Source organism: Penaeus monodon, chromosome 27 (assembly GCF_015228065.2).
Source record: "Penaeus monodon isolate SGIC_2016 chromosome 27, NSTDA_Pmon_1, whole genome shotgun sequence".
Classification (NCBI taxonomy): domain Eukaryota; kingdom Metazoa; phylum Arthropoda; class Malacostraca; order Decapoda; family Penaeidae; genus Penaeus; species Penaeus monodon.
In genome coordinates, this window is record NC_051412.1 from 26799890 (window position 1) to 26800213 (window position 324).

Genomic DNA, 324 nt, shown 5'->3' on the forward strand with positions numbered 1-324 from the left:
GATAGGAATTTCACCAGTCAATAGCTTCGACAGCCTCACCTGGCAATCTTGGAGATAATGAAGTAGACGGTGCCAAAGAACATCATCAGTGCCACTATGGTCAACACGAAAGCTACGATCATGAGCTCCCAGTAGTGTAGGCCTGGAACGTGATCACATATTTTTATTTTGTTTCGCTCATTCGTTCATTTTTATTTCATCCTTTTTTATTCAAGTTGTTGTTGTTATTATCCTTTTTTATTTATTTATTTATTTTAGTACTTTTTGTCTTTGCCTTCTTTGTCTATATCTTGCTTACTCTCACTCTTTCTGTCTGTCTGTCTG

The 324-nt window shown here is 36.7% G+C and overlaps 1 pseudogene; it reads right to left on the reverse strand.

The window, feature by feature from the left end:
* Positions 1-324, reverse strand: part of LOC119590745 — a 14727-nt pseudogene that overhangs the window by 7069 nt on the left and 7334 nt on the right.